An 18233-nucleotide genomic window follows, 5' to 3' on the forward strand; every position below is an offset into this window, starting at 1 on the left:
GTCCTTGGCTCACCGCCTGTGCTCCATTTCTGCATCTCTCATGGCCCGTAATACTCCAGATCCTGCCACGAGTAGGGGCGAGGGGAAGAGGAACTGGGCTCAGAATTGGTAGAAAGACTTGATTTAGGAGAGCTGTGTCTCGGCACGGAGATGGGATTGCTCATTAGGCAGAAGCTGGTGACCACCACACCAGGTGCCTTAAGATTTCAAAATCACAGGCCAGGCATGGTGGCTCACGCCTGTGATCCCAGCACTTTGAGAGGCCAAGGTGGGTGGATGACCTGAGGTCAGGAGTTTGAGACCAGCCTGGCCAACATGGTGAAACCCTGTCTCTACTAAAAATACAAAAATTAGCCGGGAGTGGTGGCAGGCGCCTGTAATCCCAGCTACTTGGGGGAGGCTGAGACAGGAGAATCCCTTGAACCCAGGAGGCAGAGGTTGCAGTGAGCCGAGATGGTGCCACTGCACTCCAGCCTGGGTGGCAGAGCGAGACTGTGTCTCAAACAAAAAAACAAACAAACAAACAAATCACGGGTGTATGGAGGATGCACCTGACAGCAATAACTTAAACATACCCCTGAGAATGAACCTAGGCCTAAAAAGAATGTGTTTGGAGTTCTGAGCTAAGGAATTGGGAAATGGGGCCAACCTGGAGACTCATTCCTTACCTGCGAGGGGCATCTGAACCCCCCGCCCATCCTGTGGAATGCAGGCCATAGAGGGGATCCAGGCCCTTTGTTTTGGGTTAAAGGAAGGTTGGCAGGTGGAGGTTGCTAGGGGGAGGGTGCTAGGTGAAAATGCTATATAAACTGCATGCTTTTTATGAATGGTTGCCATTCTCTGGTCCAGCCTGCTGCCACTGGACTGCCCTGTATGTAAGTCCCCTCAGGAAGCCCTGTATCTCATTCACTGGCTCCCAGCCTCTTCTTTGGCGTCTCCAACACAGTACCAACGCTACTGCAGTCAGTAGGGCTCTGGCATGACAGCAGGCTTGCTTTTTTTTGTTGTTATTGTTGTTGTTGTTTTTGAGATAGAGTTTTGCTCTTTTCACCCAGGCTGGAGTGCAGTGGCGCGATCTCAGCTCACTGGAACCTCCACCTCCCAGGTTTGAGCGATTCTCCTGCCTCAGCCTTCCAAGTAGCTGGGACTACAGGCACACACCACCACGCCCAACTAATTTTTTTTTTTTTTTTTTTGTATTTTTAGTAGAGACGGGGTTTCATCATGTTGGCCAGGCTGGTCTTGAACTCCTGACCTCAGGTGATCCACCCACCGGCCTCCCAAAGTGCTGGGATTACAGGCACGAGCTACCGCGCCTGGCCCCAGGCTTGCTTTTACACACAAGTTCAACCCCAGACACCTTCCAAGAATGGCTTCGTAGTCAGCAAGAGAGGAGGCACCCTATAGCACTCAGCTAGAGACAATATCACACCATATCCAGCAGGAGAGAGAAAGGTCGATCTTATGCCATAGGCTGACAAACTTTAAAACAGCTGTGTAGAAGGGCCCTGGTGACATAGGTTTGAAAGGGGCCACTGCATTTGTCCAGTACAACATTTAAAGTCTGTTGTACTGTTGAGACTGATTTTCTTTCCTTACTGTCTGGAGCATCGTCTTATTCACAGGCCCGTTTATTCATCATGCGGAAACAGATGACCAGGGAATTCAAATCTAAATGATAGGTCTATCTCTGTATCTCAGTATTGAATAATAAAACCAATGATTTCTTCAGGGATTCCAAATCAGTGTTTGATAAAGATACAGGACCCGAGGGGAGAGAAGGGATCCGGAGCAAAAGAAGTTCAGATTAAATTTTCACTTAGCGTAAGATGCCCGTGACTCTATATCATGGTCCTCGAAGGTCAAAAGAGTAAAGAAAACACAAACTAGGACAAATGAGAAGGGGCCTATCCCCTAATGCCCAGTTATCCAGAGAGAAGGCAGGAAAACAACAGCTGCTGGAGAAAGTGAATGATGGTTCTCAGCCCCGGCTGCAAGTTAGAACCGCCAGGGAACTGTCAAAAATGCTAATCCAGACCGGGCGCGGTGGCTCACACCTGTAATCCCAGCACTTTGGGAGGTCGAGGAGGGTGGATCATGAGGTCAGGAGTTCGAGACCATCCTGGCCAACTCGGTGAAACCCTGTCTCTACTAAAAATACAAAAAATTAGCCGGGCGTGGTGGTGGGCGCCTGTAATCCCAGCTACTCGGGAGGTTGAGGCAGGAGAATCGCTTGAACCTGGCAGGTGGAGGTTGCAGTGAGCTGAGATCACACCACTGTACTCCAGCCTGGCAACAGAGCAAGACTCCGTCTCAAAAAAAAAAAAAAAAAAAAAAAAAAAGCTAATGCTTGGGTGCCACTCCCAGATTCTGATTTAATGGGTCCAGGGTTTGGCCTGGTTGTCAGAAATCTTACACCTCCCAGGTGATTCTAAAGTGCAGCTCAAGCACTGTTTTGGAGGCAGACTACTTCTGCTCCTGACGCTCTCTTGTCTCCATCTGTCACTCTCCCTCCTATTCTCCCTCCCTATGGGCCGCAACAGCTTGCTCCGGAGTTCGGATGCACAACTGACCCATTTGGGGAGTGAAGTGAGCTCTTCCAGCTGTGCCCTCCTGTCTACCGGTGCAGGAACTCCTTCCACTTCCTCCCTGTGATGTGAGTAGAGTGAATTCCAACTCTCCTGGCAGCAAGTTGCATACAAAATAAAGCTTGAGGGAGAGCACTTTGAGTAGTCCCGAAAGTTCCCTCGTGGAAGAAAGACAGCAGCAGAAGAGGGCAGTGTGAGGGGCACACAGCCAGAATTCCATTCATTTCCTTTAGAGTTTATATCTAGCCAAAGAAAAGCCCTCACAGGGGAGAATCAAGGGTTCTTTTCCCCACTGACAACTCTGTGCCCACAACGCTGGTCTGCTGCAATGGTAGGGTGAGCAAGTAAAACTCGTAAAAATTTTTCAAAATTCTTTGAAAAGCGAATCAATATTCTATCGGGCTCAGACAAACTATTTCTGCTGAGACCCATCTGGAAATGTGAAAAGCTCTTTGTAGAAGGAAATTGCAGTTGATCTGAGTATTTTCTACAGAATTCTACATTCTGGACTTCCTAGAGACCTAATTGTCCTTAAAAAAAAAGAAATGGGATTTTTTTAGTTTATTCTAATTGGAAATCAGCGACAGACATCAGAGGCAGAAGAGATAGCTGTTTTTTCTTTAAAACAAAACTAAATTGGGCCATCAGATTGCAATGGTAAAGTGCTTTTGAACCTGCCACATATGAAGTGCTTGGTAAAGGCAGTTTTTGTTATCCAGAAGTGGTATTGGCTAGGCAAACCATTAAACAAAAGTCATGCTACTTCACTTTTTAAGGAAGTCCAGGTGCAAATGGCCACAGGTAAAAAAGCAGTGGTAATAGGAGTTTAGAAAGGACAGCCTGGCAGGGGCAGGGGCAGGGGCAGGGGCTGGCGTGAGGGGATGGGCCGCAACAGGGAGAAGTGCCAGGAGTTTGCTTCTCTTCTCTCTGAAGCCAAGCAGGACCCTAAGAACAGCCTAGAACAGGGGTTCTCAAACCTCCGTGTGCAACAAAATCACTCCCAGTTTCTGATCCAGTGGGTCTGCAGTGGGACCTGAGAATTTGCATATCTAAAAAGTTTCTGGGTGCTGGTGATGCTGCTGGTCTGGGAACCACACTTTGAGACCCACTGGCCGGGAGAGAAGAAGCAGAAAAGAAGGTTGTGTGATAATGCTGGAAAATCCACTGCTGGAACGAGGCCCACAGGCTGCGTGAAACCAGACTGGGAACAGTCTCTTCTTTTCTTTTCTTTCCTTTTTTTCTTTGCCTTTTCTTAACTTGCAAATATATATATACCTTATTCTTTTCAACCAAGCAAACACAAGATTTTATTTTGCTAAAACATGTTAATAACATTTATTTTATTTATTTATTTATTTATTTATTTTTTGAGAAGGAGTTGCGCTCTTGTTGCCTAGGCTGGAGTGCAGTGGCACGATCTTCGCTCACTGCAACTTCTGCCTCCCGGGTTCAAGCAATTCTCCTGCCTCAGCCTCCCAAGTAGCTGGGATTACAGGCGTGCACCACCACACCCAGCTAATTTTTTGTATTTTTAGTAGAGACAGGGTTTCACCATGTTGGCCAGGCTGGTCTCAAACTCCTGACCTCAGGTGATCCGCCTGCCTCGGCCTCCCAAACTGCTGGGATTACAGGCGTGAGGCACCATGCCTGGCGTTAATAACTTTTTTTTAATGACGATGACTGGAAACAATTTCTAGCCTCTGCATCTGGGCCACCATGCCCGCTATGGTTCAAAACTCAGGCTTCTGGATTTTTTTTCTGTATCCTCTTCCCACCCCACACTGGTGGCCTGACAGAATTTCAACAGTGTCTTGGTGAACAGCGATTTGAAGTTGTGTTAGCATTCGGAATGAAACAGGACTCTTAAGGCCAGTCAGTTTTGCCACTGATTAACCATGTCACTCCTCCCTCTCTGAACCTTGGCTTTCTTATCACTAAAGGAAGAGGTTTGGACAAGATGGTATGCATGAAAATGACAATGTTTTGATGTTTATCGTTTATTTGGCCTTTGAGCCATAAGATCTCAGTTAATCCCTGTGAAATAATTTTTATTCCCTCCCCAGTTTTCACAGAGAAAGAGAATTGGAAAAGCACAGTCATTTTTGAGCATCAAGATAAAGAAGATGGCCACATAAAAGCTTCTGCAAAAACCCCACGGAGGACCTAGTCCCTTATGTTACTTAGTGTTCCTTATATAACAGTTTACGTGAAAAAATCCTCCTAAAAGTTAGTGCCTGATAAATATGTCCCTCCAGAAGATGTAATATGCGTCATTTTATAAGGCAGAATCAACTTTCTAACACTTCATGTTTTTCTTTTGTTTAACCGCCAGGAAGCTTGGAGCTAATTATGCCAAGATTATAATAACCATTTAAATCTCAAAGTCCTGGCATTATCTCTCATATCTTCTAAATCCTAATGCCTAAGTTTTCTTATGGAGACTATCTGTGAATAGGGGGATTGTGTAATTTATCATCGAAATGGGAGTCTTTTCAGAGGGAGAAAACTATTCATAAATATGCCAGGTGACAGATATAAGCCAGGACTGTCCCAGGCAAACCGAGATGGGTAGGCACCCTACCTGTAGGTGGAAACAGGTTTGCCAAAAATTATATACAAATAGCGGTCGATTAGACCTGGTTGGAGCAGCAGTTCTGGGTCTCATCAAACTCGGCAGAATAACACAGAGTAGAGATAGATGATAAGCCACAGGAAACAACAACAACAAAGGTTCTGAACGTATTTGTGGGTCTGGGAAGGGAATGGGTGAGCCCTCTCCCATCATGCAGCCCTATCCCACTTTATTTCCCAAAGCCTGTGCCTCCTCAGTACTGTGGACATCGTGTCTTGTGGCCAGTCGCAGCTCAGAGCCTCACTCTCTCCCAGGCTGGAGTGCAATAGCATGATCTCGGCTTACTGCAGCCTCCGCCTCCCAGGTTCAAGCGATTCTCGTGCCTCAGCCTCCTGAGCAGCTGGGACTACAGGTGCGAGCTACTACACCCAGCTAATTTTTGTATATTTAGTACAGATGGGGTTTCACCATGTTGGCCAGGCTGGTCTTGAACGCCTGACCTCATGATCCACCGCCTTGGCCTCCCAAAGTGCTGGGATTACAGGCCTGAGCCACCGTGCCCGGCCAGCTGTACAATTCTTTATAGGAGGGGCTTAGGTTGGGCAAATCTGTTTAGAAGGGAAGGTCAGGGGGACTTTAATCCGGAACTGTAAGGCACTTTACTGAAGACTGGAACAAATGTGATTGTCCATCTCAAAAAAATGGGGTGGTGCTGATGAAGATGATGAGACCCTGAAAGTCAGTCACCACGCAGTCGGCTCCCTCACAGAGCATGCCACCCAGCGTTTGCCTGCTCACATCCTGCTAAGCTTTTCCCCATGCAGAGGACAGTACTGACCTCCCCACCTTTCCCCTGGCACAGCCAGTTTAGCTGCGGGACCCTCTCTGCAGACAGGTCCCAGCAAGGCTCAGAGGCAGGAAGAAGCCGCTATGCCGCTTCTATGAACCAACACTAGAGGTCGCCCTTCTCCAGCATCGGACAAGAGTCCACCAAAGAGAGCTCCAGCTTCTGCTTAAAATGCCCTGATCACAGATGACGACTCCGGGAGGACCTCGCCCCACGTGGGAAGGCGCTGCTCTAAGGCAGAGGAGGAGGCTGAGCCCACCCAGCCCCAACGGAGGCCCAAGGTTGCTGAGGAGAAGCAGAGCTGGGCTGGAGGCAGGGACAGGCCCATCTTCAGAGTCCTTTCTCCCGCCCAGCCGTCCCCGTGGAGAGAACGCTGTGCTCCAGGGGAAGCCAAGTGCCTTGGGATCTGAGGAGCTGCCTGGCGCTGGGCTGGGAAAGACCGAATCGTTTCCACGAGCGATGAACTTCTGGGAGCGACAGAAGCCTGTGCAGCCTGCAGAGTGACTAATGTGTGTGTAAACTGTGAGGGGCTGTGCATGCAGAGGCAAGCACATTCATTCGTAATTGGCCTCTCATTCTCTGCAAATAGAGACCTGTCTAAAGAAGGCTCAGGTGCCCCGTAAGAGCCATCGTAGCCGGGGCTGCCTGGCTTGTCTGTTGTTCTCGCTCCCTTGGGTTCCTGGGCAAGCTTTTCTCACCAAGCCCTGGTTGTCTGTGTAAAAAGGAAGGGAGGGTGCTTCCAAAAGGCAATTCTACACTATTTTTTTTTGTTTTGTTTTGTTTTTGAGACGGAGTCTTGCTCTGTCGCCCAGGCTGGAGTGCGGTGGCACGATCTCGGCTCACTGCAAGCTCCACCTCCCGGGTTCATGTCATTCTCCTGCCTCAGCCTCCTGAGTAACTGGGATCACAGGCACCTGCCACCAGGCCCGGCTAATTTTTTGTATTTTTAGTAGAGACGGGGTTTCACTGTGTTAGCTAGGATGGTCTGGATCTTCTGACCTAAGGTGATCTGCCCGCCTCGGCCTCCCAAAGTGCTGGGATTACAGGCGTGAGCCACCGTGCCCGGCCCAATTCAACACTCTTTAGTTTTCTAGTCATAACCTATTTTCAGCTGGAAAGCAGAAAGGCTGGTTCTGTGTGCAGATGGCAATGCTGAGGTTTAGAGGTAAAACACCCACCTGAAGTGAATAGAGGCTGGACTGGAACCCAGGATGGCTCACCTGGAGGCGGCGCTCCCACACGGCACCCGGCAGCCTGTTTTGTACAGGAACAATACTTGCCTTCCTCAGCAAAAAACAAACAAACAAAAAATGCAGGGGTTGAAAAGAAAACTGCCTGAGCTGAAAAGTTTTGTTGTTGTTGTTCTGAGACAGGGTTTCCCTCTGTCGCCCAGGCTGGAGTACAGTGATGTGATCTCGGCTTACTGCAGCCTCCGCCTCCCGGGAGTAGCTGGGACCACAGGAGTGTGCCACAGCTAATTTTTGTATTTTTGTAGGATATGGTTTTGCCATGTTGCCCAGGCTGGTCTCGAACTCCTGAGCTCAAGCAATCTGCCAGCCTTGGCCTCCCAAAGTGCTGGGGTTACAGGTGTGAGCCAGCGTGCCCCACCTGAAAAGTTTTAAATGAGGCAAGGGTGTCAAAACAAACAAAAAACAACAACCGGGAGAAGTGAGCATTGCCTCTGAGCCCCATGTGCGAGCCCTCAGATGCCGAGGCAGGTTGCACTATCACCCGCCATGAGCCCTCCGACCATGGCCTGTGGAGTGGAGAAAAGACGCCACCTGCTCCCCTGCAGCACCCTGCGCTTTTCTTCCTCCAGGCCCGATGGTGGGTCTCAGCCAGCTGGTTACACACGAGTGCGCGACATGCCCAAAGCGAAGCACAGTCCTTTGTGTCGTCAGCAGGGGAACAGAGAGCAGTTGCTCCCGCATGAAGCCCAGGGTACCTGGCAGAGTGCAGCCCCTCCTCTTCCCACTGGGAGGAAATAGGGTAACTAACCCATTTCCCAGATGCAAAGTGATCTGGAGGTCCTCCCTCAACAGACCCTCCAAGCCGAGCGTCATCAGGAGCTGAGTCATCCAGACACTATGGTACTAGGTCTGTGCCATCACAGAACTAAAGTCACTCTCTCTTCAGCTAGAGGACAGCCTCTCATGGACAGGCGCCATGGCTGATTCATCCTAGCATTGCCCACAAACCTGGACTCACGGGGTACGGTGGGTGCTTAGTAAGTACTCATCCATCAAACTGTCCAAATTAACCTCACTGCCGAATGGAATTAAGCCAAGGCCACCTCTCTTGGGAGAAGCGTGTTTTTCTGGAACACAGGGAGGATCCTTAGCTCTAACAAGTTGACATTTTGAAACATAATAACCCTTTAAAGGCATCTGTTTCAGTTTTTTTTTTTTTTAAATAACTCCGGAAAAAAGGACCTTTCATAGCAGTACTGAGTATCTACCCAAAAGTACGCGTGATCGTATTTCTTCTTTGTTTCTTCTCAGGAAGGAATGGTTTTCCCAAGCGAGTGCCTTCCTGGGTGTTTCACTGCCCTTGAGAAGCTGGATGCTGCCAGAAGGGAGTGAAGCCATGAGAACAGTCTGTTATTCATGTTTGATTCCTCTTGACCTTGAAGATCTTTTTTCACGTGTGAGATAATAATAGAAGATATTCCTGAGAGTTTTGTGTATTTTCCTTGCTTGTGGATGGAAGCGCAATGTCTTCTATTACCAAATGTTCCTAAGCCCCAGCCTGTGGCTCTAAACAAGGTTACGTCAACATAGAAGTCACATTTTAATTTTCTGTCTTCCTGCACCTGCCTGCTGACTCAGGATCTCAGCCCAGCCACGTGGCGTCTCCCACCACCTCCACTTGTTTCTGGGACTGCCTGGAGCAGCTTGGATGCACTGTGGCTCAGCTCCCTCACAGTCTTCAGTCCAGCCGCTGTCAGGCTCCTTGTGGGGAGGCCTCTCGCTGCTGTCCCTTCAGCCAGGGGTCTCCAGGGGCGCTGCTGTGGCTGTCTCCAGAGCTCCCCAAGGGGCGAGTCTGTTGAAGGTGCCAGAACGTTCTGCGTTCCCTGCCGGCCAACACATCATCAGAGGTGGGGCGATGCTCCTCCTCAAGCAGTTCACTCTCTGTCCTGCGCCAGCTGGGCCTGACCACACTGCCCTTGGCCTTTTCCTGTCTTTCTCTGCACCACACTTGCTGCACCTCAATATGCATCCACCAACCCCCACCCAGAAAAAAAAAAAAGCTGCTGCTTCAGGACCCTTTCCGGACGACTCAGTCACCAGCGCCAAGCAGAATGTGCTCAAAGGGCATCTCCACACTGCTAAATCCATTCTACACCAAAATGAACACAACAAAAAAGTAACCCCTTTCTCAGGACTGCACCTGGGAAAGGGAGTTTAAACTTTACCTTTGCGACCTGGCTTCTTATGGGCAGCATTGTGCAAGAGCCGGGTCAGCACTCAAGAGTGATGCCACCTGAAAGGTCACACACTCAGTGCCCAGCTTGCCTTCCCCAGCCCTGGCCTGGCATCTCAGAGCCCTTTTCTTGCTGTGTGAAGCTTCCCCTTCTATCATCCCGGGCCCTCCTTGCTTTCAAAACCTGCTCCCAGGAAAGGCACTGCGGAAGCCACGTGTACCGTGGCTAAGTACCTGCGTGCCCTCTCTCAGACGGGCAGTGACCGCATCGCCCGGACCACAGAACAGTGAGGTTCGATGTAAAAAATGCCACACCTGCTGGCTGGTGGACTTTGGGAAAGTTAAAGTCTGAGGCTTTGCTTTCTCGTCAGTTAAATGAGAGTTGTGAAAACGACATTTGTCACAAGGTGATTGTGACAATGAGGTGAGATATGTCGCTGGAAAGCACTCAATAAAAAATGATTTCTTATTTAAGATGTAGGTAGGTGGGAGGTATTTTCAGGGAAAGTGGTGGGAGTGAGGATGGGCATGACAGGCACAAAACGTTTTTGAAAGAAATTGCTGTATGTACTTTGTTTTTTGAGTTTTTTGTTTGTTTTTGAGATAGAGTCTCCCTCTGTCACCCTGGCTGGAGCGCAGTGGCGCAATCTTCGCTCACTGCAACCTCTGCCTCCCAGGTTCAAGCGATTCTCCTGCCTCAGTCTCCCAAGTAGCTGGGACTACAAGCGTGTGCCACCACACCTGGCTAATTTTTGTATTTTTAGTAGAGATGGGGTTTCACCTTGCTGACCAGGCTGGTCTGGAATTCCTGACCTCAGGTGATGCCTACCCCTGAGGAGGTAGGAATCCTCCTACCTGAGGGCCTACTGAGGAGGCCCACCTCGGCCTCCCAAAGTGCTGGGATTACAGACATGAGCCACCATGCCTGGCCTATATTGCTGAATTTTAAAATTCTTCAATGTCATGGCTCTCAATATAGAATGTTAAATCATTTTTAGGTAAGCAAAAGTAGAATATAATAATATAGCTATATGCTATAAGCTTAATTGGGTAAAATGATATATGGGGAACCCAGAAAATGAGTTGAATTTGGGGGACACAGAATCTAGGGTGACTTTTTTTTCTTTCTTTCCTTCTGCTGTCTATTAAAGTTGATTGAATTTTTTATTTTCTTGCAAGATCTATTAGGATAGGAGGATTATTTGATGGTGAAGTGATTAATTCAAATACATGATCACATACATGAGGTCAGCATGGTAACCTGACATTGTTCCCAGAACTTATTTCCTTGGAACATTCTTCTCTTGAGAACGGGTCCTTGTTCCAGGCCACTTTCAGTATCCTTGAATCACACAACCTTCCGGTGCTACTTTTCAAAACTCTCATTCTGGTCACATTATTATTATTATTGAGACAGAGTCTCGCTCTGTCACCCAGGCTGGAGTGCAGTGGCGTGATATCGGCTCACTGCAAACTTCGCCTCCCGGGTTCAAGTGATTCTCCTGCCTCAGCCTCCCAAGTAGTTAGGATTACAGGCACCTGCCACCATGCCCAGCTAATTTTTGTATTTTTAGTAGAGACAGGGTTTTGCCATGTTGGCCAGGCTGGTCTCGAACTCTTGGCCTGGTGATCTGCTACCTTGGCCTCCCAAAGTGCTGGGATTACCGGCGTGAGCCACCGTACCTGGCCGCTTTATTTATTTATTTATTTATTTATTTATTTAATTTATTTTTTAGACAAAGTCTCGCTCTATCATCCAGGCTGGAGTGCAGTGGTGTGATCTCAGCTCACTGCAAACTTCGCTTCCCGGGTTCAAGTGATTCTCCTGCCTCAGCCTCCCAAGTAGCTGGGACTACAGGCATGCATCACCATGCCCAGCTAATTTTTGGTATTTTTAGTAGACGTGGGGTTTTACCATGTTGGCCAGGCTGGTCTCAAACTCCTGACCTCAGGTGATCCACTCGCCTTGGCCTCCAAAAGTGCTAGGATTACAGGCGTGAGCCACTGTGCCCGGCCTAGAGTTCACTCTTTATGTTGTACAGTTCTGTGGATACTCACAAGTGCGCAATGCCATGTATCCACCATACAGTGTCATACCAAATATTTTCATTGCCCTAAAAATCCCGTGTACTCCAATACACATTCCTTTCCTCAGCACATGAGTCATTCTGAAGGATAGACCATATGTTAAGTCACAAAATAAGTCTTAAAACTAGAAATCAGTAATGAGGAATTTTCCAAAAAATAAAAACACATGGAAATTAAACAACATGCTTCTGAACGATCAGTGGGTCCGTGGTTTTAATGTCATAAACTTTTGTTGATAATATGTCTTTCAGCCTGATATAAGGGCAAGCAGAGAGCCCCCATGGGGTTTTCCAGCTATGGGGAGTCAGTGGTATAGTGGGAAGGCATTGATTTTGAGTCACAAGATCTGAGTTCTAATAATACCCTGTCCAAATGCTGTCAGTAATAAACCAATTAAAAAATGATATAAACTTTCTCTAATTCCTTCAACATTTCTATAAAATACTTTAGGTGTCATACTTAAATGTCCATGCTTACACCACTACAGGCCACCTGCACAAGTGATCACTATGTACACCCTCTAGGGGTGAATTCTTCGGAGGCCATATGTGTGGCTAGATATCCCTTGAAGAATTCCTAGTGTTCTTGTCACACAAAGTTCTAGAAACTGCTTTGCAAGTGTGCGTTTTCATCCTGAATGTTTGCTGAGTTCCAGCTAGATTTTCACAGCAATATTGTCTCCTTTCCTTCTGATCTAGTTTGATCTTTGCACACGTGTCCAGGTTTTGCTACAAAATGAACTACGTTTGGTAACTCACAGGGCACCTCCTGCTGTCCCTTCTTCTGGAAAGACCCATCTCCAGGTCACAACGCAGAGCTTGCATTTCAGGCCCATTCGCTGGCTCTGCAGGGCCTTTTTGTGCAGTGCCCGAACTGCCCCACTGCATACTGCGGCCCTGGACACAATCCTCCCTTCTGCCAATAAACAGTGGAGCTGCTACCAATGAGTTGTTCTTCCAAGATTGAGGGCAAGAACTGTTCTAGCTCATCTGTAGTCAGTTTCTAGCACACAGTTTGGCATATAGTAAGTCATTAATTTGGGATGAAGGGGTCAAAGGGTGGCTTGAAGGATGGATGTCTCAAAGGATGGATGGATGGATGAATAATGCATGGATTTATGGAAGGATAGATGGAAGACAGAAAAGGAGAAAAATGTGGTAGTAAAGCAAGGCTGAAGGCAAAAACACCTGGAACGAAGGACTGTGGCCCTCACCTGACAGGCGGCACCCGATGTGAAGAGAGAAGGTTTAAGCAAGAAGTTATAGCCTACTCATAGTGCCAGCACTTGTTTCTGAAGCTGCGACTTGGAGCCTTTCCATTAGGACAGCCAAGAGACCAGGGCAGGCCATCTCCCATTCTCCCTTTCTCAGATCTTCTGTTTTCTCCTCAAGAAATGGGAGTGGAGAAAGTCATGAGGGATTTCTAAATAAGTCTTCAATGTATGAAGACACCAAGGAGATCCTGCAGCCTTTGTTTCTTGGGTAGATCTGGAGGTAATTTCCTAAGAAATAAGCTGAAGGAAGAAAGCATTCCTTTGTAATCTTCTCCAAAGCTCTGGGCAAAGCCTTCTGATAACAAATACTTTTTAAGGGCTTCATGCAATAAACATGGAGCTTTGAGCTAAGCCTGCTTGGGCTCCTGCTATGGTGCACACTGGTGAATCCAGGTTGTTCCAGGCCGTGGCCACTGAGTCCAAGGTAGAAGCCACATCACAGGTACATCCTAGCACTGGAGGCAGGACCTCAGGTTGTCATTTCTCCGGTGGGAAGGCTACACTGGGCTGACTTTATTGATGACTCTTAGCGTGTTCTCCATTAGGTAATGCTCCACAGGAGTGAAGATTCTGACTTGCTTTCTGACCAAGAGCTTTAGATGAGGTGACTTTGGAGTAAGCCTTTACATATGCATACATTTTTCCTCCTTTTACTTGAATTTCCTTGACTTCTTTTGCTCAGATGATCCGTGACAGACAATTTGCTTTATGTCAGGTGAAGGCCATTAACAACCAGGTGAGCGAACTGTGACAAAGTCACACTGGAGGCTGTTTAGGTCCTTGCTGACTTGGCCCTACTGTAAGGCCACGGAAGGCCATTGTTGTTGAAGGTGATAGTTGGGCCTTTTGCATGGGTCTGTGTTTGTAAAGACCTTTATAACGGAAATCTGTGAAATGTTTGGTACTAAGTCCTTCTGGGGTAAATGAACCACAAAAACTCTGGGCATGCTGACCCATGAAGGGAGTGTCAGGTTCCAGGACCAGTCACTAACTTGCAAATAACAATTGTAGCCTGGATTTCTCTTCCTGTGTTTTCTTCGTAACCTTTCAATCAGCATGCGGACAGCTAGCTAAAGGAGCTTAAAGCAAACCTGGAGAAGTTGATGAACAACACTGGGATCTTATTTGCTGAAATTTCCCTGAGAGCAAAACAGTAAAAGGAGAACTTGGATTTCCAAAACACAGTGGTCATCCCTGTCTTGAAAACACTGTCCTCATTTGAGAAGCAAGTGGCTTTAATCTGTTCCTCACCCCACTGGCTTGTCTCCTAGCTTTTCGTTTGGGTTCTTCCTCTAAAGTGTAGAATTCCAAAAGTGAGGAGCGTGTCTCCTCTGGATCCCCGACCAATGACTGGGCCTGGAACCATCACAAGAGCCCTGAGAAGACCTGCTAGCACCTTGCTGGGGTCTGTGTCCTGAGTGGACATGTCAGTTGCCAACCTTTAACAGCGCTAAGGGCCAACCTCGTGCAGCTGGAAGCTTTTGTGAAAAGGCACTCACAGGATTCCCTGCTGGATGCATGGTGCATGGCTCGGCACAATGAAGGGACACAAAAGCAATAAAGTGATGGTCCTTACAGTCTAATGACAAATGTGAATTATTCCACAGACACCAGGAACCCCTGACTAAGGAACGGGCCCTATCTAGGGAGCAGTTTCAAATCACGTTCTCAGGTAATACCTGGTACTCACATCCAGTCGGAGTGGATTCATCCCAGGTTCCAGGGCAAAGCCAGAGAAAATGCAGAGCCATCACATCTCTCACTTCCCCCAGGATGGGCTAGACTAGTAGGTAGGTCTTCTGGGCAGGAAAAAGACTATACCATATGCGTAAAAACCCTCGCATGCACACTCCCACACACATCTGAGTTGTTTGCCCTGAGCACCTCCAGCATATCCTCTGAGGGTCCATCCTGTATCCCATGCCTTTACCCTACTCCTATCTTTTTTTTTTTTTTTTTAAGATGGAGTGTTGCCCTGTCACCCAGGCTGGAGTGCAGTGGCACAAGCTCGGCTCACTGCAACTTCTGCCTCCCGAGTTCAAGTGATTCTCCTGCCTCAGCCTCCCGAATAGCTGAGACTGCAGGCACCCACCACCACGCCTGGCTAATTTTTTAATTTTTAGTAGAGAAGTGGTTTCACCATGTTGGCCAGGCTGTTCTCGAACTTCTGACCTCAGGTGATCCACCCGCCTCAGCCTCCCAAAGTGCTGGGATTACAGGCATGAGCACCACGCCCAGCTAAGGACGCCCATTTTCATCACTGTTATTCAACATAGTACTGGAAGTCCTACCCAGAGCAATCAGACAAGAGAAGGAAGTAAACGGAATCCAAGTTAGAAAGGAAGAAGTCAAATTATCTTTGTTTGCAGATGATATGATCTTATATTTGGAAAAAGCTGAAGACTCCACCAAAGAACTATTAGAACTGGTAAACAAATTTCAGCAAAGTTGCAGGATACAAAATCAACATACAAAAATCTCTAGCATTTGTATATGCCAACAGCAAACAATCTGAAAAAGAAATTTAAAAAGTCATCCCATTTACAATAGCTACTTAGGATTCTATTTAATCTTTTATTACTTTGGTTAAGTTCATTAACCATTTAATTAATTATTAGTTAACTAATTATAGAGATCTTGCATTTCTTTGGTTAAGTTTATTAACCAAAATGTGTATACCTTTATTATACATTTTATCAAAGAAATGAAAGATCTCTATAATTAAAACTATAAAACTTTGATGAAAAAATTTGAAGACCACACACACACACACACACACAAATGGCAAGATATTCCATGTTCATGAAGGCATCAATATTGTTAAAATGCCCATACTACCCAAAGAAATCTGATGATCCAATGCAATCCCTATCAAATACCAATGACATTCTTCTTCACAGAAATAGAAAAAAAAAAAAACAACTAAAATTTATGTGGAACCACAAAAGACCAAGAATAGCCAAAGCTATCCTAAGCAAAAAGAATGAAACTGGAGGAACCACATTAGCTGACCTCAAACTATACTACAGAGCTATAGTAATCAAAACAGCATGGTATTGGCATAAAAACAGACACATAGACCAATGGAACAGAATAGAGAACATAGAAATAAATCCATACATCTATAATGAACTCATTTTCTACAAAAGTGTCAAACACATACACCGGGGAAAGGACAGTCTCGTTAATAAATGGAGCTGGGACAACTGGATATCCATATGCAGAAGAATAAAGCTAGAACCCTACCTCTGGCCATAAAAAAAAATGGATTAAAGACTTAGATCTCACTTTGGGAGGCTGAGGCAGGTGGATCACCTGAGGTCAAGAGTTCGAGACCAGCCTGGCCAACATGGTGAAACCCGTCTCTACCAAAAATACAAAAATTAGCTGTGCATGGTGGGGCACCCCATAATCCCAGCTATTTGGGAAGCTAAGGCAGAAGAATTGCTTGAATCTGGGAGGCAGAAGTTGCAGTGAGCTGAGATCATACCATCACACTCCAGCCTGGGCAACAGAGTGAGATTCCGTCTCAAAAAAAAAAAAAAAAAAAAAAAAAAAAAAGACCTAAATCTAAGATCTCAAACTATGAAACTACTAAAAGAAAACATTGGAGGAACTCTCCAGGACATTGGACTGGGCAGTTATTTCTTGAGTAATACCCCATAAGCACAGGCAACCAAAGTAAAAATGGACAAATGGAATCACATCAAATTTAAAAAGCTTCAACAAAGTGAAGAGACAGCCCACAGAATGGGAGAAAATATTTGCAAACTACCCATCTGACAAGGGATTAATAACCAGAATATATAAGAATCTCAAATAACTCGACAGGAAAAATTCTAATAATCCAATTTAAAAATGGGCAAAAGATCCAAATAGACATTTCTCAAAAGAAGATATAAAATGGCAAACATACATATGAAAAGGTGCACAACATCATTGATCATCAAAGAAATGCAAATCAAAACTGCAAGAAGATACCATCTCACCCCGGTTAAAATGGCTTATATCCAAAAGATAGGCAATAACAAACACTGGCGAGGATGTGGAGAAAAGGAAATCCTCACACACTGTTGGTGGGAATATAAATTAGCACAACCACTATGCATAAGTTTCCTCAAAAAAGCTAAACTACCATATGATCCAGAAATCCCACTGCTAGGTATATGCCCAGAAGAAAGGAAATTGTATGGCAAAGGCATATTTGCACTCCCATGTTTGTTGCAGCTCTGTTCACAATAGCCAGGATTTGGAAGCAACCTAAGTGTCCATCAACAGATGAATGGATACAGAAAATATGGTACATATACACAATGAAGTACTACTGAGCCATGAAAAAGAATGAATCATTTGCAACAACATGGATGGAACTGGAGGAAATTATGTTACATGAAATAAGCCAGGCACAGAAAGACAAGCTTCACATGTTCTCGTTTATTTGTGGGATCTAAAACTCAAAACAATTGAGCCCGTGGAGATAGAGTAGAATGATGGCTACCATAGTCTGGAAAGGGTAGTTGGGGGTGGAGAAAATGAGCGATGGTTAATGGGTACAAAAATATAGTTAGACAGAATAAAATCTAATATTTGATAGGACAATGGAGTGACTACAATTTATTATACATTTAAAAATAACTAAAAGAGTATAACTGGACTGTTTGAAACATGAAGAAAGCATCAGTGCTTGAGCTGACGGATACTCCATTTACCCTGACATGATTGTTACACATTGTATGTCTCTATCAAAATATCTTATGTACCCCATTAATATATACATCTACTAGGTACCCATAAAAATAAAAAATAGGCTGGGCACAGTGGCTCGCGCCTGTGCCTTTGGGACTTTGGGAGGCCTAGCACTTTGGGAGGCCAAGGTGGGCAGATCACCTGAGGTCAGGACTTCAAGACCAGCCTGGCCAACATGGTGAAATGCCATCTCCACTAAAAATACAAAAGTTAGCCGGGCATGGTGGCACATGCCTGTAATCCCAGCTACTCGGGAGGCTGAGGCAAGAGAAATGCTTGAACCTGGGAGGCGGAGGTTGCAGTGAGCCGAGATTGTGCACCACTAAACTCTGGCCTAGGCGACAGAGTGAGACTCTGTCTCAAAAATAAAAATAAAAATAAATTAAAAATAAAAATAAATTAAAAATTAAAAATTAAGACCAGGCTGTACCCTGAGGTAGTTTAGAAGGCTAAACTCCTGTAACTTAGTCTTGGGAGGTCTCAAGGCTTAGCCAGCTCAAATTTTCCATTTCTCCAATAGAAGTTCTCTTATGAACTCTGAAGAAATTGCAGCATTTCTTTTGCTTTTAAATCTATCTACCTCTCCATAATTTTAGGAATACCCACTGGAGTTTCTTCTAATGTAGTGATTAATTCTGGTAAATTCAATATAATACAATTTAATTTAATACAATCCAGGGAAGTGGGGTGGATGGG

Source organism: Gorilla gorilla, chromosome 2 (assembly GCF_029281585.2).
Source record: "Gorilla gorilla gorilla isolate KB3781 chromosome 2, NHGRI_mGorGor1-v2.1_pri, whole genome shotgun sequence".
NCBI classification, from domain to species: domain Eukaryota; kingdom Metazoa; phylum Chordata; class Mammalia; order Primates; family Hominidae; genus Gorilla; species Gorilla gorilla.